The following is a 12,424-nucleotide window of genomic DNA, read 5'->3' on the forward strand; positions in this document are numbered from 1 at the left end:
AGGCTGAGCTACAAACTCAGTATGTAGCAGATGACCTTAAACTTGTGATCCTCCTACCTTCATCCAAGGATTGAACCCAAGGATTAATTACTATATGCTAAGAAAGGACTCTGCCAAGTAACCTACATATCCTGCCCCAGTCTAAGTAATTTCTTATACCGTTTATAGTCATGATTCAACCCAGGGCTTCTTGCATGCTAAGCCCTATAACTTAAGTTACATCTCCGGCCCCAATTTTTAGTTTAGCAAAAAACTGTCTCAGCACCCATATAAGGAAAGTAACACAATACTTCACCAATAAGATGTGATTGTCTTTTTTAATGAGATGTAGTACAGGGGACAAATAACTAAGGTTAACCTAGATAATTTGTGGTAATCCTTCCTCAGTACGCGGAGTGCTAGTCTTAAAAGCATGCAACATCACTCCAAGCTTGAAACTGTATTTTTGCCAAAATTTATATGCATGAGATTAAAGCCAGAATATCGTGAAGATACCAGGGCTGGCGTCTTAGGATGATGTTACGTTAATAAAATTCATCTTGTGGACTAAAGCGAGACCCCAAAATTTCATCTTCTAATTACATATTTTCCCTATGCCCATGTTGGGAACTTATAATTACCTGAAGTCACAGTAACTTTGGTTCTCTTTTTAGCAAGCCGGGAATGGGGCGCACGCTTTAAATGCCATCACTAAGGAGGCAGGGGTAGAAGCATCGCCTTGAGTTGAAGCCACTCAGACTACATAGGGAATTCCAGGTCAGCCTGGGCTAGAGCGAGACCCTAACGTCGAAAAAGTACTTTTAGTACCTAGAACTCCAATAACAAGGTAAAAATATTTACTACGTAGTGGTTGGTCATTCTGGCAACCAACATTTTTATGCCTCAAGCTTCTGTCTAATAAAGATAATACCTACCTCAAGTAAAGTTGACTAACAAATATTTCAAGTGATTTGTAACCTGCAGACAAAAAGTAAGCTGTAATTATTGCTGGTTATTAGAATGCTACGTTTTAGAAAGAAGGAAAAGAAAATAGACCACTACTCCAGGATCTACAATTTGCTTCTAGGGAAAATTACAAAATAACCAAGACTTTATGTCCTTTGTTAAGATACTTCGGCCATGTGACTGGCTCCAGAATGTATAAGCTTCCCGTAAGCCTGTGGTAAACGTCCCCTATCCCCGCCAAATTTCTAATTCCGGGTTAGCGGTAATCATGGCGTCCTTAACGAGCACCACGTTCTTCGCTTTCACGATCCCCTCATGCAATCTAGACGGTCGCAGAAAATGAAAAAGCAGCCGTTAAACACGAAAGAGGAAAAAAAGCATTTCCCTCCTTGCTGCGGCCTAGGGTATACGAGGACAAATTCACACAAAAGCTGAGGCCTGTTAAGTCTCCCGCTTCAGACCCAATTCTTCAACGCACGAAAAAAATGGGGCCTGGTTATTCCAACAAGGCCAGCTCGTTTTCTCTCCCACCCGCCTCGAGGTGCCCGAGGGACTCAGAGCCCACCCCGCAACCGTACCCTCCACTTACCAGAGTGAAGGAGATGAGATTGGACCCTGAATCTCCTACTCGGGAGTCCTACGTGAAGATACTGGGCAGGCCAGAGACGCGCACACAACCGTCCTGACTTCGTCTCTTCACAAAATGGCCCCCGATCTCCTCGGCCGCGGAGACGAAGGCCTAATCCCCGCCTACTCGCGAGAACGTTTTTATTGGATATGGCTTCTCTCGCTCCGGCTCCTAACTAGACAACTCTACCGCTCTTCACAATTCTGTCCAATCGCAATCAGAAGTGGGTTGGGTTAATTAGGAGGCTTTCCGCATGCGTGACAGAAACTAGTTCGTAATTGGTTAGCTTCCCTGTCATTTAGTACCTAAGGAATAGTCATTGGCCAGCTCACAAGACGAAGCACTGGGGGAATTCGCCTTTGTATAACGCACCACTTCACATCCGGGTATCCGGAGAGATTTGATTGGCAGCAGCCTCGTCCTATTGAATTTTACAGCTCGTAGATGAAGCGGATCCTACTAGTTCTCGGAATCTCTGTGGCGCGGGGACTGGGAAGCCTTGGGGTGGAGTCGAGTGCCGGGTGCAAAGGGCCTCCCTTAGCCTCGGGCCTAGGAAAAAGAAAGTGGCAAATGAATCCTCGCCGGGTGGATAACGAGTCGCCTTTCGCGGGGGGAAGGAGAAGCGGGGAGCAAGGATTACTAAACTGTGCAACGTGGAGAAAATTATCAAGCCCTGAAATTTGTCCATACCTTTCTAGTTTCCACACTCCCAACAAGCAGGAGGACGTCTTCACCGTATCAGGCCCTTCACACAGCACAAATCCTGTCCAAACCACCTGATTTTCTTACTCGTCTGCAGTGGGAAAATAAAATGCTGGCCAGGAATACTACAGTGCCCATCCTCTCACCCAGTCATCTCACTAATAAAATGCAATCAAATTAGCCTATCCCTCCAACTTTTGTGATTTAGGCCTCCTAACCTGAAATGGGCTACCATTTAACCCTGGCAGGTCTTAGGCTTCCAATCCGGCTCTGTGTAACTATTATAGGAACCTTGCATGCAGTGAAACCGGTGCAGCAATACTCAGAAAAAACAAATGTCTACCAAAGGCCTGATAATACGCCAAAAAAAAGAATAATATTTTTAAAAGGGGGTTGGATGTTTATTGCTGCTCAATTTATAATAGCTGGGAAATGGAACCAGCCTAAATGTCCCTCAACTGATGAGTGGATAATAAAGATGTGGCACATTTATACAATGGAGTTCTACTCATCAGTATAGAAAAATGAAGTTATGAAATTTGCGGAAAAATAGATGGACCTGGAAAGGATGATACTAAGTAAAGTAACCCAGGCCCAGAAAGCCAAGCGCCACATGTTCTCTCACAATGATTGTGATGGGGAGGTAAGATGATGGAGAATGGAATTTCAAAGGGGAAAGTGTGGGGGGTGGGGAGGGAGGGAATTACCATGGGATTTTTTTTTATAATCATGGAAAATGCTAATAAAAATTTTAAAAATTAAATAAATTGTGAAAAAAATAAAAGGGGGTTGGTAAGTAAATAGATTTTTTTAAAGGGGCTGGAGAGATGGCCTAGCAGTTAAGGCACATGCTTACGAAGCATAAGGACCCTGGTTCGATTTCCCAGGTCCCACTTAAGCACGTGGTGGCACATGTGTCTGGAGCTTGTTTGCAGTATTTTTTTTTTAAAGGGGGGGCTGGAATTTGGGCCGAGTCATAACTTATTCACAAGTATAGGCATTAATATCTTCCTCAGAAACTTGAGACCTAAAATGTTTATCAGGATCCTGTTAAGTCAGTAGAACTACTAAGGATTTTGACCAATAAACAAGTCTCAAGTTTAAACATTTGTGTGTTTTTGGTTTTTTGAGGTAGGGTCTCACTCTAGCCGGAGCTGACCTGGAACTCACTGTAGTCCCAGGGTGGCCTGAGCTCACAGTGAACTTCCTACCTCTGCCTCCAGAATTCACTCTAGTGAATTAAAGGGATTAAAGGCGTGTGCCGCCACACCCGGCTAGCAGTGTTCTTATTTTTATCATGATTTTCAGCCTTTAAAAAGCCGGGTGTGGCGGCACACGCCTTTAATCCCAGCACTCAGGAGGCAGAGGTGGGAGGACTGCCATGAGTTCAAGGCCACCATGAGACTACAGAATGAATTCCAGGTCAGCCTGGGCTACAGTGAGACCTTACCTTGAAAAATAAAAAAAATACGAACACCCTTCTACAGTTTGTCAAAAAAAAAAAAAGTTAGGCAAGATGAATCAGTGACTAAAGTGCATAACCAGGATTCTATCCTCAAACTCCCACATGAAAAATCGGAAGAGCTTCTGTAAACTGAGTACTCTTTTACAGTGAGATGAGAGGCAGACACAGAATTTCCCAGTTTTCTTGGAGCACAGCAAAGAACTACAATAGCAGAGAAAAAAAATCCAAGACAAACCCTGCCTCAAAGGAGGTGAAAGGCTAAACTTCATGATGGCAGGAGAAAACGATGGCATGAGCAGAAGGTTGACATCACCTCCTGGCCAACATCAGATAGCCAACAGCAACAGGAATGTACCAAATACTGGCAAGGGGAAGCCCACCTCCAACAATACATTGCCTCCAGGAATATCCAACTCCGAAACTGCCATCAGCTGGGGACCTGGCATTCAGAACACAAGTTTATGGGGGAACACCTGAATGAAACACCATAGCCACCATGCCTGGCCTGCAACATTATTATCATTATTATTATTTTGGTTTTTCAAATTACAGTTTTACTCTACCCCAGGCTGACCTGAAATTCACTGTGTAGTCTCAGGGTGGCCTCCCAACTCATGGTGGTCTTCCTACCTCTGCATCCTAAGTGCTGGAATTAAAAGCCCAGTGCAATATAATATTAAAAATCAGTCTTGTGGGCCTGGAGAGATGGTTTAGCGGCTAAGGACCCCAGTTCCAGGCTCCATTCTCCAGGACCCACGTTAGCCAGATGCACAAGGGGGCATGCATCTGGAGTTCGTTTTCAGTGGCTGGAGACCCTAGCACACCCAATCTTTCTCTCTCTCTGTCTGTTGCTCTCAAGTAAATTTATAGAAATAAACAAAATTTAAATATAAAATAAAATAAAATCAGTCTTGTGCTGGGTGTGATAGGCAGGAGAATTGTCATGATTTCTAGGCCACCCTGAAACTACATAGTGAATTTCAGGTCAGCCTGAACTAAAATGAAACCATTCCTAAAAAAAAAAATCAGTCTCACAGATTGGAGAGATGGCTCAGCAGTGAAGGCACTTACTTGCAAAGGTTGAAGGCCTGGGTTCAAGTCACTAGTACACAAGTAAAGCCAGATGCACAAAGCAGCTCATGTGCCAAGTTCATTTGCAGCAGCAAGAGGCCCTGGCACAGCCTATTCATTCATTCATTCGTTCTCTCTCTTTCTCTCTCTCCTTGCAAATAACAAAATGAAAAAAAAAAAAAATCAGTCTCAGGCTGGGGAAATCGCTCAACAGGGTAAATCAAACCCTGCTGGCCTGGGTTTGACTCCTCAGTAGCCAGGACCAGATCCACAAAGTAGTACATACGCCTTTGGCAGTGGCAAGTATGGAGTCTCAGGGTGGCCTCGAACTCACGATAATCCTCCTACCTCTGCCTCCCGAGTGCTGGGATTGAAGGCGTGCACCACCATGCCCAGCTTCAACATACTATTTTTAAAAGTTTTATTTACTTACTTGATTTTATTATGTTTTTTGCTTATTTGAGGTAGGGTCTTGTTCTAGTACAGGCTGACCTGGAATTCACTATGTAGTCTCAGTGTAGCCTCAAACTCAAAGCAATCCACCTACCTCTGCCTACCATGGGATTAAAGGAGTGCACTAACATGCCCAGCTAAAAGTTTTATTTATTTGCTGGCAAGCCATCCAGACACATGCGACACTTTGTACATCTGGTGTTACATGTGCCAACAGGTTTGCAAGGAAGTGCTTTTAACTGTTGAGCCATCTCCCCAGCCCAAAAAATAGTATTTATTATAACATTTAGGTATTTGTTGAGCTGGGCATGGTGGCGTACACCTTGGCACTCGGGAGGCAGAGGTAAGAGGATCATCATGTCTTCAAGGCCAACCTGAGACTGTATAGTAAATTCCAGGTCAGCCTGGGCTAGAGTGAGACCCTACCTCAAAATAAAAAATAAGATTAAATAAATATTTGTTTAAAAGTCAGCCTTGGGGAAGTGTGACTCAGTTGGTAGTATCCACATGCATGAAGCCCTGGGTTCAATCCTCAGCTTAAGCAAGGTGGGGTACCAGGTACCACAAGCCCAATACTAGGAGGTGGAGGTGGAGGCAGGAGGATCAGTAGTTCAAGGTCACCGGGCCAGGCCACCCTGAAACCATATAGTGAATTTCAAGTCAGCCTGGGCTACAACAAGACCCTACCTCAAAAGACCAAAAAAAAAGGAGGGATGGGGAGCATCACAAGAGAAATAGCTCAGCAGTTAGAGGCAGTTGATTGTAGTGACAGGTGGTCCTGGTGCACCCATTCTTCCTTCCCACTCCCTGGCACTGTTTATTTATATATATATTTATATATGTAAATTTATATATATATATATATATATATATATATATATTTTTTTTTTTTCCGAGGTAGAGTTTCACTCTAGTCCAGACAGACTTACCTGGAATTTGCTATGTACTCTCAGGGTGGCCTCGAACTTAAAGGCATGCACCACCACACCCAGCTTTGATTTATTTCTTTATTTTTATTTATTAGAGACAGAGAGAAGAACAGAGAGAGAGAGTGAGAATGAGCACACCAGGGCCTCTAGCCACTGCAAACAAACTCCATTTGCATGTGCCACGATGTGCATCTGCCTTATGAAGGACCTGGAGAATTGAGCTTGGGTCCTTAGGCTTCACAGGCAAGGGCCTTAACGGTAAAGCCATCTCTCCAACCCTATTTTCTAGTTTTATTTTATTTTTTCTCAAGGTAGGGTCTTGCTCTAGTACAGGCTGACCTGGAATTCACTATGTAGTCAGTCTCAGGGTGGCCTCAAACTCATAGCAATCCTCCTACTCTGCTTCCCAAGTGCTAGGATTAAAGGCGTGCACTACTACTCTTGGCTGTTTTTGTTTTTGTTTTTCTTTTTTTCAAGGTAGGGTCTCACTCTATCCCAGGCTGACCTGGAATTCACTATGTAGTCTTTGATGCCCTCAAAACATTACTTGGTTTCCCACCAGGTATAGATGGTAAGACCCTATTGCTGAAGACTCCACATATTTGGGCTACAAGGCCACTGAGAAATCCTGCTGGAGCTGAACTGAAAAGCTCCTCCATGTAGACCAGCTGACAGAAAGCTGGAAAAAGCCACACTGCATACAGCTCAATGGGGGAGAGAGAGAAATCACCAGTAAAGATCCTCCACAGTGGGCATTGTAAGCCTTATATTTGGCCAGCCAGGCCAAATGAGCCAACGGGTGCAATAGTAGCATTTCAGTTATGGGAGGAATCAACTGCCCTCTAGTTTGACTGGAGGCCCGTTCCATAGGAGGGAATACATCCCTGATACTGAAAACCTACAACAGGGGTAGTCATGAGCCCTAGGGGTGTAATGTCTGCTGCTGTCTGGCTAAATGTATATACTATGCTCATCAAACTGCCCAGTAAGCACTTCTCTTAATGTTCATACCCATATATTAATGCTACTCTCACTTTTGGTTAGAGAAGCTTCTCAGAGACCTTGGAATGCCTCAGAAGGCACCATGGTGCTGAGAAGAAATGACAGAGGAGTGCTCAGCACTGAAATATCACAATCACACCTTCCAAGCCTCAGGGTCCATTGCAGAAGAGGTGGTGGAAAGAATGTAAGAGCCAAAGGAAGGGTAGGACTCTTTTTTTAAATTTTTTTTTATTTTTATTTATTTATTTGAGAGCAACAGACAGAGAGAAAGAGGCAGAGAGAGAGAGAGAGAATGGTCACACCAGGGTCACCAGCCACTGCAAATGAACTCCAGATGCATGCGCCCCCTTGTGCAAGTGGCTAACGTGGGTCCTGGGGAACTGAGCCACGAACCAGGGTCCTTAAGCTTCACAGGCAAATGCTTAACCACTAAGCCACCTCACCAGCCCGAGGGTAGTACTCTTTACAACGTGCTCCTCCAGACACAAAATGGCCTGGACATCCATGACCTCACAGTGCCTGACACTACGTACACAAGACCATCATAACAGGAGGAAAAGATCATGACATCGAAATAAAAGAGAGACTGATTGAGATGGGGAGGGGATATGATAGAGAGTGGAATTTCAAAGGGGAAAGTGGGGGGGGTGAATTACCATGGGATATTGTTTATAGTTGTAGAAGTTGTCAAAATTAGTAAATAAGATATTTTTAAAAGATTAGTTGGGAGATGGAGAGATGACTTAGCAGTTATGGCACTTGCCTGAGAAGCCTAAGGACCCATATTCGACGTTTCGGGTTCCATGTAAGGCAGATGCGCAAGGTAACACAAGCACACAAGGTAGCACACGTGCACAAGATGGCACCGCCTCTGGAGTTCGAGTGCAGTGGCATTGTTAATTCTTTCTCTCCTGCTCTCACTCACAAAAAGATATATATATAAAAAAAAAGTTGGGGGCAGGGAATGGTGGCGCACACCTTTAATCCCACACTGGGAGGCAGAGGAAGGAGGATCGCCTTGAATTTGAGGCCACCCTAAGACTACGTAATGAATTCTAGGTCAGCTTGAGCTAGAGTGAGACCCTACATTGAAACAAATAAAAATAAAAAGATTAGTTGGAATTATGAGAGGATGAAATCTTACTTCAGAGACAAAAGAACAGATGGTGAATGTGATAAATAAGGCTTAGCCTCCAGGAACACAGATTTAGGTCGTTGCTAGGATGAAAGATTAAGAGCAAAGCAGATAAAGGAAACAATGAAGAAAATACATATATATTATATATATATATATATTATATATATTAAAAAAACCAAGCCGGGCATAGTGGCACACACCTTTAATCCCAGCACTTGGGAAGCAGAGGTAGGAGGATTGCCATGAGTTCAAGGCCACCTTGAGAAAACAGAGTGAATTCCAGGTCAGCCCATACTACAGTGAGACCCGAAAAAAAACAAACAAACAATATATTACAGGGAGGCAGACAAAAGAAGATTGCTATTAATTCAAGGCTATTCTGATACTACATACTGAATTCCATGTCAGCCTGGGCTAGGGTGAGACCCTACCCTGAAAGACCCGTCCAAAAGATATGTGTGTGTGTGTGTGTGTGTGTGTGTGTGTGTGTGTGTATCATAAGTGCTAGGATTAAAGGTATGAGTCACCACATGCAGCAGAAAAAAATTTAGAAAGGGAAAAAAGAAATTAAAAGCCAAGCAAAACAAAAACCAAAAAAAGAAAGGAAAGAAAAAAAAAAAAAGACACTGAAGAGCCAGGCGTGATAGCACACATCTTTAATCCTAGTACTTGGGAGGCAAAGGTAGGAGGATCACTGTGAGTTTGAGACCAGGCTAGAATTATATAGTGAATTATTCCAGATCAGCCGGATGGAGTGAGGTCCTACCTTGAAAAAAAATAAAACAAGATAATAATAATATTTATTTATAAGTTCAGGGAAAGAATGAGAGAGAAAGAAAAAAAAAAACATGGATGTGGTATAATAGTGGTAGGAAGCCTCTGTGGTAACCATCTGTTCTCTGATTATACATGAAGTCTGCTCAGTGGGAGGGATCTCATATCTGGTACTGGAAACCAAACCAGAATCCCATGGTCTGGAAACTCAGACTTTACAAAGAAACTCCCATTGTTCTCTGGAAAAGAGTGGACTTGTATACAAAAAAAAAAAAAAAATCTCTCCAATAGGACTGTAGATATGGCTCATTGGTTAAAACACTTGTCTGTAAAGCCTAATGACCTGAATTTAATTCTCGGTACCATCATTAAGCCAGATGCACTAAGTAATTTATGCAACTGGAGTTAATTTGGAGTGGTTAGAGGCCCTGGTGTATTCATTCTCTTTCTCTTTCCCTCTGTGTGCAAATGAATAAATAAAACATTTCAAGCTGGATGTATTGCTGCACACCTTTAATCCTTGCTCTGGGCAGGCAGAGATAGGATAGGAGGATCACAGTGGAGTTCAAGGCCACCCTTTAACCCAATCTTTTTTTTCTTTTTTGGGGGGGGTTATTTTTCAGGGTAGGGTTTCACTCTAGCCCAGGCTAGTCTGGAATTCAGCATGTAGTCTCAGGATGGCTTTGAATTCATGGCAATCCTCCTCAGCCTTCCAAGTTGAGGCTCCATAGAGAATTCCAGGTCAGTCCCTAGAGTGAGGCCCTATGTAGAAAAACCGAAAAACCAAAAAACTGAAAGAAAAAAAAAAATAACAAAGCAGAAATCCAAAGAGAACACAACAGTAAATCAGACAGGTCTGCCAAGGCTCAGGGAAAATTGTGGAAGAGGGGATGGAAATAAGAGCTACAGAATGGGTAGGAATATCCTGAGGCACAATCCCCCACACACACACCCACTTCATGCCCCTCAGTGAATACCATAATGCCACTGAGGAGAGCCCCCAAGGAAACAGGAACTGGTGCAAGGGGATAAAAAAGTATAGCCTGTTATAATTTATATAAAATAAGAAATTTAATTTTTTAATATTTCATTTTTCTTTATTTGAGAGAAAAGTAGGGAGAGAGAGAGGGAATGACCATGCCAGGGCCTCCAGTTGCTGCAAACGAACTCTAGATGTGTGTGCCCCCTTGTACATCTATCTGGCTTATGTAGGTCCTGGGGAATTGAACCTGGGTCCATTGGCTTTGCTGGCAAGTATCTTAAGCACTAAGCCATTTCTCCAGCCCTTAAAATAAGAAATTAAATTTAAAAAAAAAAATGGCATGCCAGGCCCTCTTGCTATGGCCAAAAAACTGCAGATGCATGCACCACTTTGTGGAACTGGTCCTGTTTTCTGTCATAGACAGCTTCAGGTTGCTGGGCACAGTTTATATGAGGAATGGAATTTATTTGAAGTTTATAGATGTAGGGGGAATTCTATAATAGCAGAAGAAGATGGCTCCCTTTCACAGGTCCACACACAGAGAGAAAAGCAACCATCACCAGCACACGCAAGCACACTCTAGGAACCCAGTAAGAACTTTGTACACTTTTAGATTGGAATTTAGATGCACCTGTTAGGGCTGGACTCTAGGACCCACCCACAGTGACATCAAGTTACAAGCTTAAATAAAACTCCTGAATCTGTTGGGGAACAGCCATTTAAAAAACCACATTCCAGCCTGGCGTGGTGGTGCACGCCTTTAATCCCAGCACTCGGGAGGCAAAGGTAGGAGGATTGCCATGAGTTTGAGGCCACCCTGAGAGACTCCATAGTGAATTCCAGGTCAGCATGGGCTAGAGTGAGACCCTACCTTGGAAAAACAAACAAACAAAAAAAAAAAAACCACATTCCACTCCTTGCCCCCAATAAACTCATGAACATCTCACACTGTAAATTGTATGTAGTCCAACTTTAAGGTCCCAGTCTTTACAAACTTAAGGTTGTTCTGAAGTCCTAAATCTCATCTGAGATTTAAAATTGTTTTTTAGCTGTGAGCCCTGTAAAATCAAAATAAATTATATACTTTCAACATATAAAGGCACAGAGTAAACATTTGCAACTGTTATAAATCATAACAAGGAGAGACTGGACCAACACAAACTCAATAACCATCAAGTAAATATCAAACATCTGCAGTTTTATTATAGGAATTAATGAGTCAATGGGAATAATCAGGCAAAATCCACTTCAGAGAGAGGGAGAGAGCCTTTATTCATGCGTGGACCTCTTTTGGTTAATGCTAAAAACCTGACAGAAGCCCTGAACTCAGATTGTGCTGGATTTATATATCTTTTACAGTCCTTTATCTGAATCCTCCCATGCTTAGAGAGGGGAGAGATTTACAACCACGAGTGGAGGATTCTGTCAAATAAGATTAAGTACAGGCAGCTGTCTCCTGACATAAGGTAGTTATATATTATCCAAAGAGGTCAGGTTCAGAGTTGCAGAATTCTTGTTAGCTACTATCAGAGGAATCTTCCCCGCTGCAGTTTCAGACTTCATTGAAATTCCTAAGTACGTTTATATTTCTTTTTTTTTTTTCCCCTCAGGGTGGCCTCAAACTCACAGTGATCCTCCTACCTCCGCCTCCCGAGTGCTAGGATTAAAGGCGTGTGCCACATGCCCAGCAAGTTTACATTTCTTTTTCTTTTTTTTTTTCTTTTTTTTTTTTTAAGTTTACATTTCTTATAGATACATTGATTACATTTCATTTGTGGTGGTTTGATTCAGGTGTCCCCCATAAATTAGGTGTCCTGAATGCTAGGTTCCCAGATGATGGAGATTTGGGAATTAATGCCTCCTGGAGGAAGTGTATTGTTGGGGGCAGGCTTATGGGTGTTATAGCCAGTTTCCCCATGCCAGTGTTTGACACACTCTCCTGTTGCTATGGTCTACTTTATGTTGGCCAGGGGGTGATGTCCACCCTCTGCTTATGCCATTGTTTTCCCCTGCCATCGCGGAGCTTCCCCTCAAGCCTGTAAGCCAAAATAAACCTCTTGTTCCCAGAAGCTGGTCTTGGTTGGGTGATTTCTACCAGCAATGCGAACCTGACTGCAACAGCATCTAAACTAATATAAGCTAGAAACATTAAATATATGGTATTCCTTCAATATAAATAATAATTAATTTTCAATCTAAGAAAAGTGTGAACTAATAAGTATGTCAGGCTGTTCTCAAACTCACTAACCACCTGTCCTAGCCTCTCAAGGAGTCCTAGGATCAAAGGTGTGTACCAACAGGATCTCAATCACCAAATCCTATTTGATGACTTCTA

The 12,424-nt window shown here is 42.9% G+C and overlaps 1 protein-coding gene across 9 annotated transcripts in view; it reads right to left on the reverse strand.

The window, feature by feature from the left end:
* The window catches only part of Hnrnpc (heterogeneous nuclear ribonucleoprotein C), a 39,475-nt gene extending 37,795 nt beyond the window's left edge, over positions 1-1,680 (reverse strand). For 3 of the 9 annotated variants that reach the window (XM_045155772.1, XM_045155769.1, XM_045155768.1), the window contains exons 1-2: positions 1,535-1,672; positions 915-957 (exon numbers count right to left, since the gene is read on the reverse strand). The gene's annotated coding sequence lies outside the window, so the exon portion shown is untranslated. Of the gene's footprint in view, positions 1-914; positions 958-1,534 lie in introns of all 9 variants that reach the window. The other 6 variants (XM_045155770.1, XM_045155762.1, XM_045155771.1 and 3 more) reach the window with 5 other exon arrangements.
* Positions 1,681-12,424: the final 10,744 nt, after the last annotated feature.

The sequence above is a fragment of the Jaculus jaculus genome, chromosome 8, assembly GCF_020740685.1.
Source record: "Jaculus jaculus isolate mJacJac1 chromosome 8, mJacJac1.mat.Y.cur, whole genome shotgun sequence".
Classification (NCBI taxonomy): Eukaryota; Metazoa; Chordata; class Mammalia; order Rodentia; family Dipodidae; genus Jaculus; species Jaculus jaculus.